This window comes from Excalfactoria chinensis, chromosome 2 (genome assembly GCF_039878825.1).
Source record: "Excalfactoria chinensis isolate bCotChi1 chromosome 2, bCotChi1.hap2, whole genome shotgun sequence".
NCBI classification, from domain to species: Eukaryota; Metazoa; Chordata; class Aves; order Galliformes; family Phasianidae; genus Excalfactoria; species Excalfactoria chinensis.
This window is the reverse complement of record NC_092826.1, coordinates 59,348,592-59,366,520: the sequence shown is the minus strand read 5'-3', so window position 1 is coordinate 59,366,520 and position 17,929 is coordinate 59,348,592. Positions and strand designations below refer to the sequence as shown.

Genomic DNA, 17,929 nt, shown 5'->3' with positions numbered 1-17,929 from the left:
TTTCAGAACCTAACTAGATAAAGCCTGAAACAGGCTGATTGATCTCACAACTGATCCTTCTTTTAGCAGGAACTTACTTAGACTATGAATCTCTTGAGGTTCGCTATAACCTGTATTATCCTTCACCTGCATGATTTTTACACATTATTTCTTACTGGTTCTTGGTGCCAGCTCTTGCACGATCCTCAAATATGTTTTGAGGTAGGAAACAGGAATGCAAAAGGGTATGGTACTGTGGTCTGCTGTCCCCTAAAAAAATTAATCTTAGTTTGGTTGAGATTTAAGGCTCTGAAAATCATTACTGAATATCAGCAACTGAGATTCTTAAAAATGGAATGATAAGCTCTCCAGATAGTCCTTCTACCTGGACTGCACTGGAATGAAATGACCTCTCCACTATTTTTGGGAGTCTTTTTAGCTACTGTCTCCCATGTTTAAACAGTTTCAAGTATTTACAACAAAATTACACAAATTTCTGATCCTTAAATTTGGTTCAGGTAATATTTCACTCCACTTCAAATGCTTAGTCAGTTGCTAAATACTTCTCCTTGCAAGTAAACATAGCAGAATCTGACTCAGAGCAAATTACTTATTTAATATATTTAGCCCTACATTCTGCTTACAAAGTTTCTTTGAAACAAATGTATAGCATTTAAATCAGAAATATTGTCTCTCTCCTGGTGGCATTTGAGCTCATGTTGTCTCCCCAGTCGGTTAATGTTAAATGAACACCCCTGACAGATGGTGCTGCATGCAAACCTTCACATCTGTAAAGGCTGGGACATTTGAAGGAAGGTTTGGTATACACCTGGCTGCTTACCAGTGCTATTATTACCATATGCAGCTATCTATAGTAGAGAGCAGATTGACTTTGTTCCCCACACCAAAAAAATAAACAACTACATAAATATATATATATATATATATATATATATATATATATATATCACAGGAAAAAGAATGAATTTTGTCAGGTTCTGCAAGTAAGAACTGGGAAAAAATAGCTAGTTTTTAGGCAGTCAGCTCAGTCATGGAGACTGGATTTCAGGAGGACAATCTTCCATGTTTCACCCCTGATCCCAGGTAAAAACACAGGCATTAAGGATAACCAGCAGAATCTAGCATCACAAGTTCACTTGAGGACCATCTAAAAATACAGTCTCTTGATTTTTAAAAAGAAGAATCTAGCCAGTAATGCAGTCCTTAATTCTCTTCTGTCAAGGCCCTCACCTGAAGGTATGTGTTAGAAAAAAATACAAGAATTGGTGAAAGTGTATTCATGGAATCATAATAGGTTAAAGGAATATTAATAACTGATTCACTGTAAAACATGCAGTACATTTTTACCATCCTAAATGCAATATTTAAACTTTCATACTTATTTAATCTCTATGCTCAAACTTTACTATTTCTTAAACAGTGACAACTAAAAAGAACACTTTCAATATAATGGATGAAGTCTTTGCTGCCTGAATAGCACACACTGTGAATATGTGGCCCACTGGAAAAGCAGAGGGAAAAAGTAACTTATATATTAATATGTTTTAATAACTATTTTTTTATTGTTATAATGGAAATAACCAACAAACTGAAAAAAAAAAAAAAAAAAATTGCTCCCCTCTAAACACTCCAATCATATAAAAGGAAGATAAGAGAGATTAGATTTTTATGTGCTCTTAATATCAGACAATGTTGCTGTCATCTAAACAGAAGACATATTGCAAGCCATATCTGTCACACAGAAGACAACCAGTACTGTACCAAGCAATCGCTCAATTCATAGAAATTGTTCTTCCTTCTTACCTTACTGTAAAGGCATCAGAGCTTCTATTAATGCTTTTTCCAAGAATGGCTTTGCTTTAGCTGAAACCTCAAAGTATGCTGAATAGGATATAAATTAGAATATTCCGTGGAAGTATTCAAGACTTAATAAGGAATGGGCACAACTTCACTTACAGTCTCTTGAAGAACTGCAAAACAATTTAAGATCATCATTTAAATATAAACTCTCTTCATGTGTGATCGCTACTATCACACAGTCAGTGGCATTGGATAGTACTGCCAATTACATAACCAACATTCCAGTTCCTCTTTGAACTGGGTAGTTAGACTGTTCCCACAACAATACCATTCTGTGGAGCAACTGCCAAAACTGTCTGATTTTGAATGGAACCCACTGAAAATATTAAGGGCAACAAAATTTTAAGCCCAGAAACAGAGATAAAAATTTTTGTACTTTTCACCTAGCAGTTTTCTGACTTTTCTCAAATGAGGGGAACAAGCTGTGTGCAACATGGGAATTTTTCTTTAGGAAGCAGAAATGTATGGCAACCTACATTTATTTATGCAAAACATTGCTTTGTCATCTGACTAAGTCATAAGACAAAGTTATTAGCCAACATCCATTATAAGTTCCCTCCTAGAGGGAACTGGAATGCACTAGTGGTACTTTGCATTGCATGAGATTGCCTGCAGGTACTTTAGAGTCAACCCTAGACCAAATAATAAGCATTGTTTAATTTTGTGTTTTCCTGTCTTGCAGTGCTCATCTTTTGTTTGTAAATAACAAGAAGAAAATCTTCATTGACTTCCCATGATGCCAGATCACTTTGTATCAAAATAGGTTAATGCTAGGCAGAGCAGTTCATATTTATATTACAGTTTTATCCAATATATCTTTTCTCTAATTAGGACATATGGATAATGCCACAAATGGATCACAGCATTACAGTACAATGGCCATCCCTGTTAAGCCAACAAAGGGATAACCAATAACTTGAGTGAGATGAAAAAGAAGGCACAGCATTCCTGGAGTTAATCTGAAGATACACTTTAAAAATTACATTTTCATATTTGAGGCAGTTGTTTTTGGAGCATTTGATAATCATGAAAAGATCAAGAGAACAATAAGCTCTGCCAAGTGCTGAGATTCATACATCAGTTTTTTACTAGTATCTTTCCAGTTTTCAGTTGAATTGGATGTATGTCATTCAAGTTATCCTAAAAATCTGTGAGAAAATAATAAGGTAAATTCCTTATGTCCAATTACCATGATAATTACTTTAAGAGTGTTGTTGGCTGACTTAACATAGAATCTAAGCAAACAGACATTTATTGAGGCAATCATATAGCTTTACTTGATGGCTTAAGTTCACTTTCCAATAAGTTGGAAAGAATTAAACTTCTAGTCATTATCATGATTTAAACTTTTTGAAATTTTACCTTATAATCCATATTTTCTTGATAACAATCATTATAAAAGAAATGATATATTTTAGAATTTATTGTTGTAATTTATATCAGAGAAGAATTTGTGATCCTTGAAATTCCTTACTGCCTGATTTACAATGCTTCTTTTCATTATATCATCCTTGATTTTATACAGTCATCATTGGAAAGACTTCCTGTTATGGCTTCTGCCACAATGAACTGAGATTCTTTATCTGCTCAGAGTGTTTGTTCCTATTGTAGTGATTTTTGTGCATGTTAAGAGACTTAGTACTATGTAATTGCTTGTTTGCTTGCCTGCTCTTTTGAATCTGTCTTTCATACATTATTGAGCTTTAGAAATCAATAGAATTTCAGGTGTCCAACAGCCATTTAACGATTTGTGAATATTGAGTGTTGGTGTATATACCAGATACATAGTGGCCAGCACATTTACCTAATCCTTTGATTCCAAGGGCAGCTTTTGAAAATATTTCACATACACAATTATATTTATTTCCTTTTGACCATGTCAATAAATATGTAAATAGCTAGATTTGCATGAGTTTTATAACTTAACTTTTTCTTCTCTATGTGTACTTGATTTCTGTTTGTTCCAGAAATAAGAAATAAGTTTTTAAAGTATAGATCTCTTTGCTGTATTTTCCTACTAAATGTATGGTATCTTTTCTCTTTTCCTTTTTTTTTTTTTTTTTTTTTTCCCATTTTGCTATTTAGAATCCTCTTCATTCTTCACACATATTATCTATCATGTGACTTGAGGATAAACTGCTTCAATAAATCCCATTATTCTGAAGAACAATAGAAATCACAAGTTGGTGACACTACAACAATGATAAATAGCATGTTTTATTTTCTTACGTTGTTAGAATCTCATTCTTACACTTCTGAATTGACTCCAGTTCACAGTGTTGTCAGACTAGGCAAGCTCTACCTGTGTTGTTTTTGTTAAAGTAAAAGATGTTTCTGAACATTAGGATTTGTTAAATTTCAAATCTTGTTTAGCCAATTAGTGTAACCCATTTTATCTCTGAATGTGCAACTGAAGAAGTAAATGAATAGTACATATCAAATGCACCCATGTTTCCTGAAACAAAGACTATCTTATCTGGGGAGATGCTATTTGAAGATATGTACAGGACTATAGCATCATGCCTCTCCTCTGAAGCCATGAAAACAATCTTCTGTGGCAGTTCTGATGGTTGTGGAACCCTAAGTTGCTGGAGGTAGTTAGGTTGGAAAACACTGCATTTTTCTGCAGGAGAAAACATATGAACTAAATATATTCGAAATTACATTCACAATGATGGCAGCCATCATAATTAAAGTTGTAAGTCCATGGTTAGACATATTTTACCTGTCTATATCTTCTAGAATCTTCAAACAAATGCATAAAGTGTCAAGACTGGCAAATTCACCTAGGGCAAAGAAAAACATTTTACCCCAAGGTTCAAAAATTGAATTTCAGCTCACATTACAAGAAAAGGAAAGAGACAAAAAAAGCAAAAGGCCAAGACACAGAGAGCAGTCATTCAACCTTCAGTTCCTTCTTCAAGAGATACAGAAACCATAATATTGAATATATTTAGTATAAATATTTTCTTTACTAACTAGACTCAGTGACTGCGTACACCCTCACCATAAAGAAGTTCTCACGCACATTCATGCAGGACTTCCTAAGCTGTTATTTCTGGCTGTTTCCCCTTGTCCTGTCTATACACACTGCTGAAAAGAATCTAGCCCCGCCACTTTGCTGCCTGCACCTCAGATATTTATAGACTTGGTTCAGGTCCCCCTCTTAGTCTTCTTTTCTCAAGGCTAAACAGATCAAGTTCATGTAGCCTTTCTTCATAGGGGAGATGTTCCAGGCCTTTCATCATCTTTGTGGCCCTCACTGGACTCTTTTCAAGAGATCCCTGTCTTTTTTGTACTGAGGAGCCCAGAACTGGACACAGTACTCCAGATGAGGCCTCACCAGGGCAGAATAGAGGGGGAGGATCACCTCCCTCGACCTGCTGGCCACGCTCTTTTTAATGCACTACAGAATGCCATTGGTTTTTTGGCCACAAGGGCACACTGCTGACTCATGGCCAATGTGTCATCCACCACAGATGCCTCCGGTGGCGCAGCGGTAGAATTCCCGTTTGCAACACCAGGGGGCCCGGGTTCGAATCCCCCCCTGTGGAGCAGGGGGTAGAAGTGCCGCTCTGCTACACAGAGGGCTCGAATCCCGGGAGTTGGACTCGATGATCTCTAAGGTCCCTTCCAACTCGCACAATACTATGATACTATGATGATGATACCAGGACACCCAGGTCCCTCTCTGCAGAGCTCCTCTCCCACACATCATCCCCCAGCCTGTAATGGTGCTTTGTGCTTTCCTTTGCCCAGCTTGATCTGCTACCTTATCAGGAGCCTGAAGGCCCAATTTGTGTCTTGTCACCTGTCAAGTGCTGCACCTTCTGGCAAAATATCCACCAGTTATGCTTATTCTCAGATTACTGATCAGCCACTATCCCATATGCTTATCAAGGCCCCGAGGGCACTGATACCCTGGTTCTCAAGTAGGTCTCTTTCACACCCCTGCCCCAGAGGATCAGCATGGGGCCATCAGACCCTGTCTGAGCTCTGCTGTAGAATGCCTATCTCCAGCTCTGTCAGTCACGCCTGGCCATGCACTCTGCTAACATGGACCCTGACTAATGCACTGACTTTACAGCTTGATTTCAGAGTTGTCTTATTGCTTTGGACCTGTCCAGTAGTCACTAGGCTGACTGCAGCCCTGGTTACTGTTGCCAGACCTTATCCTACTTTGCTAACTTACATTCCTGTCTCAACTTGAGACCCACCTAAGTCTTGAATGATGATCTGAACTCTCCTTTGACCCTCATTGTCATGTCCAGCCTTCCTAGTTTTCTTTGCTTGGAAAACATATACTCACCCCATTGGCTCTGCACCCATGTTTAGCCATTCTTCACCTGATGCACTTGTGGCTCATGGTGGTGGTACATTTCTCATAGTGCCTTGTGCACTCTTCAGACTGGAAAATTCATAGAACCACCCTCAGCAGTCTGGTCTGCTATCAGTGTTTCAGATTAAGGCATCCTGTTATAGAACGCTGAAGGACTGTCTGGCTTGGTTCCCACAGGCAGCCAGTGCACACAGATGAGTACTCCCAAAAATGCAGTTGTCACTCAGCTTGTAAATCTGAGGAAATCACAAAGAAAGGAAGGACTCAGATACATTGAAATTGGAAAGAAGTGGACAGAGAAGAGAGGACAGAAAAAAAAGTATTTTCAGAAGCTCTTTTCAGACAGTTTTTATTATTCCAGTCCTTACTAAATCAGGTCTGGGACATTTCTGTGTTTTTTTGCCTTATAGTTTTGCAACAATGTAATAAGAGCAGTTCACCTGCCATTACTGCACCTGCTTGTACAGTTTAAATTAAAACCAGAAACACTGCAAATCCCACTTCACAATGCCTTTCAGTGTTCAAGACTCTGAATTAAAGGCTTTCATTGTTTAGGAGGATTATTTCATTGCCTTCACTGGCTTCAAAGAAATAAGAATCTTCACTCACTTTTCTATTGATCCCCGTTGATCAGATTAACTTTGTTTTGGATTCCTACTGAAACAAAAGACAAATGGAAATGTTTTGAACACTTACGTGTACAGTTCTGTTTAGTTCATGATTCTATTACATATTACAAAGATGATTATTGGTTAGACAAAGAGAATAAGGGAATTACTGTGAATTATGTTCATTAAACACCATTACTTTAAACAATTACAAAATTATGAAATATTTCAGAATGCCATGTAATTATGGTTAATTCCACAAGTAAGTGTATATTTTTTTAGCGGCATTTGTTCTTTCATAAACAATAATTAGGATTAAGAAAGGTCAAAGAACACTCCCATTTCAACACTACAAAAACCTTTAAAGCCATTCTTGCTTCCACTGCCCCTTCATGCATTTGATATTCATTGACTTTGCTCTTTGTTTTTTTGTAGCATATGACAAAGGATCTTAATCTTGGAATGGGCCATAAGGCTCTCCTGGGACACTGAAAGCCAAGAGAGATAAATTGTATTAGCCTTACCATAGAAGAAATTTCTTCTTCTAGAAAGAGTTATTTTCTTATATCCTGCTCTTACTTACGTGCTCAGGAAAAACAAAAGCAAACAAGCAAAGAAACAACAACAACAAACATATACTAAGAAGTATATGATAATAACTGGTTCACTTTCTCAGTGCTCTCCTGCACATCTACAAGCAAGTTTGCTTGTTGCATATCTCCTGAAGTAAGCCATTACAGCATCAGCTGTGTAGGAAATCCAGTTAACCAACTGGATGATAACAGTGTCTCTGGTCTTAGGCACTTCTTTCCTCCCTTCTCTTCATTCTTTCTTGAACATAGAAATGGATTTCTGATAAAGACGGCACAGTGCTTGCCAGATCTCACTAGCTTGCTACAGATCTCACTGTATCTGATTTTTTTTTTCTTAGCTCTTTTCTTAGTTCTGCTGTATACCTATGACAGAAAGCCTATAAGCTGTTGCTTACTGCTGTCTCTGTTCCTCCTGCTGTCCACTTGGGTCCGCAGGTCTGCTTTTCAGCCAGTTGATGCCAACCCTTGATCTTGCTAGACCAGGGCTAGGACTTCGCATTCACCTGTACTGAATCTCCTGATATAGCTGCTGGTATCTTTCTGCAGCCTACTGATGTCCTCCTGAATAACAACCTGTCCTCTGGTGAAAGAGCCACTCCTGTATAAGTTGGTGTGGTGTGCAAAAATTGCTAGAGGTGCACTTTTCCTGAAATCCAGGATTGACAAGAAACCATATGGGTCCTCACATGAACTTCTGGGGTCTCCACTAGTAACTTTCCCCTTAAGAAATTTCTTTCACAATCACAACCCTTGGAGCTTCGTATGCCAGACAGTGGTCTGCTCACCTTGAGCAGGTTTAGGATCTGAACTGGAGAGTGGTCTTTGCAGTGCCTCCTGCTCTCTATCCACATATAAGCATGAAGGATATAGGGATGATGCTTTCAATAAAAGCAACCAAAAGATCATGAGAGATCTTAATGTAGAGTCAAATACAGAATTGAGAAAAATGAGCTGGAGGAGGTGGATAAATGGAAACACAGAAGACGGAAAGAAAGAAGAAAAAAAATGGCAATATGTGGGAAAAGGATTAGGAAAGGAGAAGGCATAGAATGATGAAAAATAAAGTACAATTAGGAAAAAAATGCTGTATTCCAGAAGAAACTAACTAGTAATGTTCAAGGTTTAGCTGTGACTGAAAGTGACGTTATTAGCAGCTCTACTGGTCAGTAGAAACAAGGAGCCCAACATTGTCATCAACACTGTGCTGTTCCTTTCCCGAAGAAAGGGCTATTCTTCTGCTTCTGTGCCGTATTAAAAGAATATAATCTGTGTGTTCTGCTTCCAGAACTTCAAGGCTTCACTCATAACAGTTCACTACTAAAGGAAACAACAACAACAACAACAACAACAACAACAACAACAACAAAAAAAAAAACAGGAGTGAAATTGAGGTGGCAAGGAATTTTGAACCACAGTCTTCCAGTGAATAGTTCAGTTTCTGCTAGAAGAGTCTTTTTTCACATCCACAGAGCTTATCATTGTTTAAAAGAGTGAATAAACTTTTAACAGTGCAAGAAAGTCTCAGCAAGCCTCTGTGCACTTGGAAATTATTTGTTGTATTAGCACAGAAGTTTGTTCATCAAAACTCAGTGGCACTGCATTATGAGGAAGCTTCCCAACAGGTCTAAGACAGATTCATACAGAGGGGATTTGTCAGAGCTCCAATCAATATCTGGAAAGATTATTTTATTTGAACTAAATGAGCTGGTATTCATCACTATATAAAACAAGTGGTTCAGAACAAGTAAATAATGTGAAGAAGAAGGAAATTACACAGAGCAGGCTTTGTAAGGATTGTGAGATTATTGTGAATTATGCTGGCAGTATCTACTACATCAATGCAACTGCTTCCATGAAGTACTGGAATTATTAATGTTACTGTAGAAATATTTATGGTAACAGTGTTCCAGGTTAGTGCAGTTGCAGCAATGATGCCAGCGCAGTATGAACTACTGTAAATGCTTGCACTTGTTGATCTAGACAAGGAGAGAGAGAGAAAAGAAAACACACCTGTGAAAAATTGAATGATCATGTTGCTGTCTGTGATACCCATGGAAAAGCTGAGGAAATAAATAAGAGGAGAAACAAAAGTAAATATTTTCCTACCTGTTATCAGCCCAGTTCTACAAGATACGATCTTTTACTTTCCTTACCTTCAAAACATTTGCTGTGTTTAGTGTTCTGGTTTTTTTATTACCTGACTTTATTCAAGTATCTCAGGATCTTCTGAAAAAGTCCAGGTGTTAATTGTTTGAACTTATGGATAGAGATGAACACAGTAAAAACTTCAGTCCAGATGCTACTATCTATACTCACACTGACCAATATTTTATTCCATTGGTAGCCTCTTTTGCTGGAGGGTTCAGCATACACTGAGTACACAGTTCCTTACATATTTTCTCTTTTCATGTAGTAATTAACCTCAGAAAGCTTCCAGCTGCTAAACTTAGGGTCTTAATTTGGGCATGTTGTGTTTATAAACGTTCATAATTTCTGACTGTTCTTAATAATGTCTGTAAGTCTCTGAACATCATGACTTAGACTTCTAAAATTTATCTTGTCTGGAAGCAATGCAAAACATATGAGGAAACAGTAGAATGCATGTGGAAAAAAAAAAATCATAACAACTACTATATATCTATCCATACTGTCTTGAAAATTGAAGCAGCCTAGTTATGCATGAAAAATTAACACGAGATGTGATGCTCTTATTATTATTCGAGTGTTCTCAACCCCAGGCAAAATTAAAGAAACAAAAAAATACCATCTCTGGTAGAGTAGTACCATGCTTAAATAAAGTGTAACATATGAGATGGAGAACAGCAGTTTCAGGAAAGAAAAAAATGCAATGAATCAATAAAATAAACTCAGTGCTACTTTGTAGAGTACAATGCTGCAGACTGTGGCTGAACATTAAGTTCTAATCATTGCCACAGTGATTTCACTATCATGGAAAACCTGTTCTAAATAGGAAAAAAAAATAAAATAAATAAATAAAAAATTGAACTGTTTGTTTTTTTTGTTTCTCGGAGCAGCTAAACCAATCATTCAGCAAAGGACTTCCTTGATAAGAAAAACTGTATTCTTAATCCAATAGTCAATATTTGTTCTAAGCACCAAATATGTCAGAATTTTCTCACAATGCTATATTTCAGTATAAGCATTTTCACTAAATTACTGGTATTTTAAACTCCTTTATTTCTGATCTCACTGTTATCCTGATGCAATGATTTTAATGGACTAGTGTCGTTTCATACAGGCCAGGCTTAAACTGTTGGAATTCAAATATATTTTTGTGTTATTAGAAAAAACAAATCCAAAAGGTATGGGTTTCATGGACTTCAACAATTTAATGTAGAGGAGAGAAACAGAATAGGAAAGCTAATTAGAGTTCAGCAAGCCCATACAAAGAAATGCATGCAAGTGTATTAAACCTAAAAATGCATAGTCTGATCTGAGCGTAGATCTTTCAGAGGAAAAAAATCTTGCCCAGGTCTACAGTGATCATTAAAAAACAAAGCAACAGCTCACACCTGCACTTAGAATACAATCCAAGCAATCTTATTAAAAAAATATTATTGGATAAAACAAAAAGTCATCATTAAAATGCAGCATACATCAATGGATGCATAAGTCAATTATATTAGTCAAAAGACTGACTATACATCTAAGGAAAAGGAAAGCAAAGCAAAGAAAGAAAATACACCAACTGCTACTAATGCTGAAATGAAAGAAGAAAGCTATAGAAGAAGTGGAGCGACATTGTAAATTATGTTGTTTATAGAATATTAAAAAGAATCCAATGAGCTTGTGTGAAGAATTTTAATTCAACAAATTCCAGTTTAAGGTTTATTTAATAGTTTGTCCTGCAGTAACTGCATGATTTAAATGGTAGCTCTGTATTTTATCAGTAGTAATACAGTGGAAATGCACACACCTTCCAAAGTGGGCAAGAATAAATACACACAGCCAAATATGATCTGTTAATATATGTGTTTGATTATCAAAATAAATGGAGTAAGCAATATTGTGTGGATGTGCTGTGACTACTGCACTCATAACTTTAAGGAAAGCATGGGCCTTCAAGAATTAAAATGCCAGGCCCTCAGATCTATAATGCCCATAACATCTTTGAGTCATTACAAAACTTCAGGTGGAATTGCCAGTTGATTCAAACAACACTGTGTGGAAAGAGCACACAGCAGAGAAGAACAATGTGTTCACATGCATTTTGGCTGTGAGAAATGGTAATAGTTTTGCTGCAAGACTTGGAAATGACTGCAGTCTCAGCTTTGAATGCCCTACACATTTTTATTATAATAGTGAGATTTGGTGTTTTCTGAGGTCTATGTGCCACATGCAATGGATCTGAGATGACTCTTGGGCTCAGGACATGGCATAGCTACTTAAAAATATGAAATAAATGTTAGACCCAAGTACTTCTGGTACCAATAAATCTGATTTGAGATGCTGGTAAGCAGGTAAGCTCACTGCTGCCATGATGCTGTTGGTTTGTGTTATCCTATTATTTTCAATAGATCTTCAAAAACCAGGACACCCTTGGAAGTGGAGAAGATAGAGAGAGAATAGAGAAGGCCAGGAGTTGCCCTCTGCTCTTGCCTGAACTCCCAAATCACCAAACACAATCTGTAACTGTACCTCTTGGGGCTGCCCCATTGCTGCCCTGGCTGAGATTGAGCATAGCTGCACAGTGCTGTAATTCAGCACTGCACAAGTGGCTCTGCAGTGGACAGAGGACTTAAGCAGACATGTCTGCAGAAGGCTGGCCAACTGATGTGGGTGAAGCAGTGAGCTCACTCCATTCCACAGTGGAGTAGAAATTGGTGGAAGACCATGGCCAGGGTATTGCATGATGGTGACCTGCATCATCCATTGAGGGTAGCAGGGTTCTGGCATCTGGCTACTTCCTGGCTCTTGGGAAAGAGGCTGTTCTGCCCAGCATGTGGGTCTGTTTCCAGTGGATGAATACCCAGCCTCTCACCTGTGAGTGCACTTCTTCTCAGACAGTACATGCACCCTTGGGCCTGAGAAGAGTTTCAGTGACACCTCTAGGGGACCTCAAAACGCTGTGTGTGTCCTAGTTCAAACTAGTGCCTCCACACTACTGAAGCTTAGTTTTAAGCTTGCTTCTTCTTCCACTCTCTTTTCCTATGGCTTAAAAGTACCAACACTGTGCTTTCTCTATTACTGATTTTTCCTAAACAGAAACACTTGGTAGCTAAGAGGGAGAAATACCCCCTTGGCTACCTCCAGAGATACCATTTAATGCCTGTTCCCTATTCTGAAAGTGATCAGGCATCACATGTGGTGCCAGAGCATCACTGCAGTGTGGTGAGAGATGAGTCTGAGCTTCCTGACCTCCAGGGTGGGCCAAATGGTGCTGAGGGGAGGAGGGACCAAAAGTGCCTGTTCTGAGCAACAGGAAGCCAGCCTCACAGAGCATTCTTTGATAGGCCATACACTGCCAAATTCTATAGAAGAGAGGGGAAAAAAAAAAAAAAAAAAAAAAAAAAAAAAAAAAAAAAAAAAAAAAAAAAAAAAAAAAAAAGGAAGAAAGAAAGAGGGTGGGAAAAAAAAGGAAGAGAGAAAAATATATCTACATATATCTACTTTTAGGGATTGAGGAGAGATTCTCTGTCTTGAATTAAAAATAAATAGATAAGTAAACTTTTATTTTTCTATTCCTTTAGTTACTCATGCATTCTAATGCCTATCTATATATCTATTTATCTATTTATTTATTTGCTGGGGCAGATAAAAGTTGGACTGGATGGTCTTAGTGGTCTTTTCCAACTTTAATGATTTAATGATTCTATGATACTATAATCCCTGTGCAGCAGGGTGCTTTCAGACAACCCTGACAAGTGCTGCAGTTCACCTCGCTCGTGTTGTGTCTTAGAAAGAAACAGTGCGGTGGCTGGAAAACTTGAAAACCAAAGGGAAAGGTCAAGGGGTAGAGAAGCTGATCATTTTTTTATTGTCTTGGCTGAAGAATTATAAATATTCAGATGGTTGTCATTGGCTGAGCTGTCCACGAGAAAGAGGAAAAATAATAATAATGATAATATAACAAGCTAAAGGGTGGCTGGTACGCACCCTGGTGCTCTCTGGCATCTTCCCGCAGCCTCCTGCACCCTCGGATCCACTTTCCGAGCCGCGCTGGCATTTCGCCCCGAACCTTACCCGGCGCAACCCTCCTCGTACCGTCGCTCCCCTGCCCGGCCCCTCTCGCCGCTTTGCGGCTGTGCGCGTTGGTTGCGCGGGGCCAACTGCAGGGAGCCGAGGGGAGAGGCTGGGAGCCCTGCCCGCTGCAGCTCACCGTCGGCTGGCTGAACCAAAGAGTTAAAATATAAAAGAGCAAAATGTTTTTTTTAAATATTAATGTTCTTATAACGGAAGTTCTTATCAGTGGGTTGCACTGTACTTGGCAAACAAGGCTTTTTACCTTTTAAACAAATAATTCATTAGGTAATTAAATTCAAGTGAGATTACTCTAATTAAATATACACTGCTGTTGAATCATAATTTCTATGTGGCCTAGTTAAAGATGAACGATCTCTTATTCCTGAGGAAAAAAAAAAAAAAAAAAAAAAAAAAAGCTTTAAAAGAATTCCCCAGTGACTGGAATAATAGATTTATACACCACCATACAGAGGTCATTTCAAGAAAGAAGAGACACCAAACACAACATAAAGGGACTTTTCATGTCTGGAGATACTAGAATTTCAGATTTCAGGTTTTATTGCTGCGAGTTCTATTAAAAGACTTTGTGGAACCTAGGAGGAAATCAAAATTATCTTTCAAAAGGCGATAAGTTATATAAATATGTGCACAAACAGAAATGCGTCTCTGAAGGTATTAGTTCTGCATAATTTCAGATGAGTAGCTACTAGGCCTCAAAGGAAACAGTGCATCTTGAAATGCTCTGAAGGCTTACACTGGCCAAAAGAAGGCAGGACTTTAGAGAAATTAGAAGTAACTTTGTAGCCAACGATGTGCTGTATGTCCTGGTTCCCTTTAATAGCATTAGGCGTTCAGACCATAAAGACTAATCTGGAGAGTAGAAGTTCCTGCTCTCTGCTTTGATCTCCTTCCTCTTGGCTGTTTAAAGCTGACAGTTTGGCTGAATGGCATTCACCGCTTTCATTTGTAAGACACGAGTTTCCTAGTGTTCCAGAGCTAGCAGCTACACCTGTACCGCAGGAATTTACATCGCATTGCTCCAGGATGGCATTGATTTGGGACGGGCGAAATACAAACACAAACTAATTAAAACCTGCATAATGCGGCCCTACAGGAACAAGACAGAAAAACAAATAAATACAACTGCAGCTGGCACGGCAATTGTGCCTCTGCCCCCGAGCAACAGTCTGGTGACATCAAATTACAAACCTTAAAAATCTCCCGTAATTGCAGTTGATCATTTCGGAGACAAAATGGAAATGGTGTTGTTAATTAAGTTCGGATCCTTAAAATATTCATAGATAGGTGGGCAGACGGACGGACAGACAGATACTGAGAGGTGGATGATTCATCCTATAGGTTTGTCGGCTTGTTTATACAGGCCCGTGTGCAGAGCTCAAACAATTCATATGCTAAAGCGCTAAGGAAGAGCTCCGCGTTCTCTTTGCTATCAGAAATAAATACGAGTTGTAACTGATAAAGGATTAATCAGAACACAGAGCCGGGATACTGGGGAAAAAAAGAAAAAGAAAAAAGAATAGGAAAACAAACAGACAAGCAAACAGTTTTTCTTAGTTTGCTAAAATATATAGATAGAGAAATGACCGTAAAATTTGTAATGCTCCCTTTGTCTGAATAACACCGTCTTTGTAAACGCTTTGTCAGCTGTTACCCCGACTGCAGTCAAACATTTCGGACTTCGATCCCTCCCTGCACTATCCATACCTAAGTGCTCGCTTTTAGGGAATCCGCCAGGTATGCAACTTTGTGCTTGTCTGGACAAACCAAACCATTCATTTGCACGGTCAGAGGGCTGGAGGCTGCTCTTGCTGTGAGTTAAATGTACCAAAAGAGAGCGAGATTTTTTTTTTTTTTTTCCCCTTCTTTTCACTGAAATGTCCCTCGGATTGGGCGTGAAGGGGAGGGAGGGGGAACGCTGCGCTCCGGAGACACATCGCCTCTCCGCCTATAATTGTTTGACACATGCCCTGTTGTCACAAAGTGGGGTTGTTTCCCAGACCCTGCTGGAAAAAGGTGCAAAGTCATAATGAGTGTTTAACAAGGCTCATAAATCAGCGCTGATGAGCCGCGCTCGGGACGGGCGTTCGGAGGAGCGGGGCCTGGCTGCGGGCGGCCCCGGAGGGCGGTGCGGGGGGAGCGGCTCTGCCCGCACCCCAAAAGCCGACAAATGCGGCCGGGCCCCGAGCTGGATCAGATAGAGCTCTCTTCTTAATGAAAATTCAGTCAAGTGATCCAAATAGTCGACAGTCGGGGCGTAATTACAATCTAGGCGAGATATATTAAATTAATGGATTCACTCCTGCACAGGCGTATCATTAAAATGAATAGGATTGATACTTAACATGGTACTTTAAACTTACACATTAAAAAGAGAGCAAGGAAAAGGGCAGAGAAACTCCGTGGTAAGAACAGTGAGAAAACGAGCATCTCACGGATAATCTATTTTTTTGGCAGATTCCCTCCTGCGCGTTCTTTCCATGGGAAAGAAAATTGAAACTGTCCAATAACTGAAGTCATCATCTGAAATCTCTTCGTCTGCTACCGGTGCGAGCTCAAAATCAAGAGAGGATTTGAAGGAGAACTCATTGCCAGGACGTTTCAAAGAAGAATTAAAGGAAAACTTTTCTTCTCCAGCCCTAAACCAGGCGCTGTAGTACTTAAGCGTCTCTTTCTTTTGGGTCGATTCTTAATTAAGAGCGCCGCGTTTTGCTCGCAGCTCCGAGCGCACGTGTATCCTTATGCAGATACAGAGCAAAATGCGTGGAAATTACCCGGCTGAAGCGTAGCCTAATAAATATCTGAGCTCCATTTTCAAACTGTGCTCTGCTCAGTATCTTATCCTCCCCGTAGTTAGGTGTCTCCTTTCAACGTCTCTGTCATCTCCATTTGAAGATATTTTCAGCGGTTTATCACTGCCATCTCCAGCCCTGCACATTTGCAGCAGGTTATCACAATTGCCAGTCCCCTCTGGCTGATGTGTTGTGCTGATTACCATCAGTGCCCTGAGATATTTGGTGCGGATTCCCAGCACTGCAATATCCACTCTTAGGACATCTGGAGCAGATCAAAATCACTGACTTCATTTTTTTAGTAGAGTCAGTGTTCGAGCTCCGCAGCCCCTTTGCAAACATCGCCTTCAGTCAGTTCCTGCAGAACCAGCCTTTGGTTAAAATTCGGCCAAGCAGCGACCCCTATGTCTGGATTTGCATTTCTTATCGGACCCCTATCTCAACTGATTTGTTCATAATAAAAAGAAAATCTCTTGGCAGCAGATGCATCGCCTTAAGAAACTGGAAGGAGCCCACTGTCTTAGCAAACCATTTCTCGAGAAAGACTCTTTAAAGAGAACTTTATCTACCCAAATGATCTCTGAATTATACGAGCGTGGCCATTTAGGTCGATTTACTTTAAACAGTATACAATTTATTTTAAGCGATTACCTTAGGTGTAATCACATTACAGCCAGCGCCGCTATCTATTTCTCTCCCGCTTGTTTCCAGACGGACGCCCGCTCCCCAGCGGAAAGGTGACAGTGTCCCACTCTGATCCCAGTTCCTCCTTCGCCACGGGACTCCTCGGCGCTAATGAGTTCGCACCGCTCTCCTTTTCCTTAGGATCTGTCGAAAGTTAAGGACACATCGGAGCAACTAAAGCACGGGTCTCAGGAAAAAAATATATATATGTATAATAATAATTAGAAGGAAGAAACTGTATATGTATTTATAACCCGAATTATGTTTAAAATCACCATTTCGAAACCAGTATTCCATCTCCTGAAAATTTCAAGCGAATTTATGGGGAGAGAACTGATCACACCAACCTTTTGGACTGTTTAGCTTTAGGGAAAGGTTTTCCCCATGCTTCCGGCAGCAGCTGATGTTGTTTTCAGTTTTCCGTACAGTTTAGTTCTTTGCGCACTTTTCTGATTAAGCTCCAGCTATTGGTACTGTACTGGGAGGGGGAAGGGGAAGGAGGGGGATAAACCCAGGATCTACAGACCTTTGCTAAACTGATTTTCAACCTAAGTAGCTTAGTGTAGATGCTCTAGTCCCTGCTTACTTGCACAAGGGAAAATATAAATAAATATATAAAAAGGTTTTCTGATAAAGTGACTCAATAACCCGTCAGAAAAACGGGCACTGTCCAATACAGGAGCGGGAGCTGCGCTCTGAGGAATTCGCCTTTGCTGAGCACAGCGTAATGAATGGTGCTCGCAGGACACCGCTCGTTACCGCGCGCCGGGAACTTTGCAAATGAGAAACAAAGGTCTCCTCCCAGCCCTGCAACTTTTCCCTTCCTCGGCG

General features: G+C 39.3%; 1 long non-coding RNA gene across 1 annotated transcript; it reads right to left on the bottom strand.

Annotated features, from left to right (window-relative positions):
- Positions 1-1,879: 1,879 nt before the first annotated feature.
- Positions 1,880-17,236, bottom strand: LOC140248465 (uncharacterized). The gene is made up of 6 exons (XR_011902842.1): positions 17,066-17,236; positions 9,411-9,460; positions 6,809-6,853; positions 6,170-6,435; positions 4,586-4,646; positions 1,880-1,970 (listed from the first exon to the last, which is right to left on the bottom strand). It is a non-coding gene; the product is annotated as an uncharacterized lncRNA (long non-coding RNA).
- Positions 17,237-17,929: the final 693 nt, after the last annotated feature.